Source organism: Bactrocera latifrons, unplaced genomic scaffold, assembly GCF_001853355.1.
Source record: "Bactrocera latifrons isolate USDA-ARS-PBARC rearing strain unplaced genomic scaffold, ASM185335v1 scaffold_919, whole genome shotgun sequence".
Taxonomy (NCBI): Eukaryota; Metazoa; Arthropoda; class Insecta; order Diptera; family Tephritidae; genus Bactrocera; species Bactrocera latifrons.
Genome location: NW_017537622.1, coordinates 14,824 through 15,616, shown reverse-complemented (window position 1 = coordinate 15,616; position 793 = coordinate 14,824).

The window sequence follows — 793 nt, the reverse complement described above, 5'->3', positions numbered from 1 at the left end:
TGTAAAAACATACAGTCCACTAATATTAAATATCTATAGTATATTCAAATATATTGAACATACATAAACATTTACATAAACAAAAACATACATTTGCATTGTCATTCAAAACAATAGCATTCAACAGACAATAACTCAAAATAATTATTCCTGAGGATAATACATATAAACACACACACAGACACATATATTTAGTATTTAGGATACTTTGAAAAATATTATATAAAGGTTTTAAATTTGAAAATAAAAKCAGAATGAAATATTTCTCAGCTTAGAAACGATTTTTATTTTTCCTCCCCTAGCGGTAAGAATTCGATGTAAGTTTCAAGTTTTTCCCCCATTTGCGGTTCTGAACCGACATTGAGTCTGAAAGCTTTGGAAAAAGTGTCTCCAAATATTTGAAATATAATCACCTTGTTCCCTCCAAATTCTCAACACTGAAACTAAATTGCTCTTCTTTCACCAGTCCATAATAAAACGTAGCATATTATAAAATAAGTATTTTTATAAAAAAAATAAAATAAACTCATCATTAAAAGTATATCTGCAAGAGTTACRTGACAMATGTGCTGCCCATTTTTTGTTCTGATATTTAATAGGTAGATTGAAGTAAACTTGATCATACTTTCTTTCTGGCAAGAGCCCGCGAAGACCGATGTTACTATAAAGGCACGAAAATCAAAAAGGGTAAATCGCTAATGGAAACATATGTATATACCTCAATTGCCCAGAAATAATAACTGATATTCGACAGACATTATACCATTCTGGGTTATCACGTGACCAAGGTATT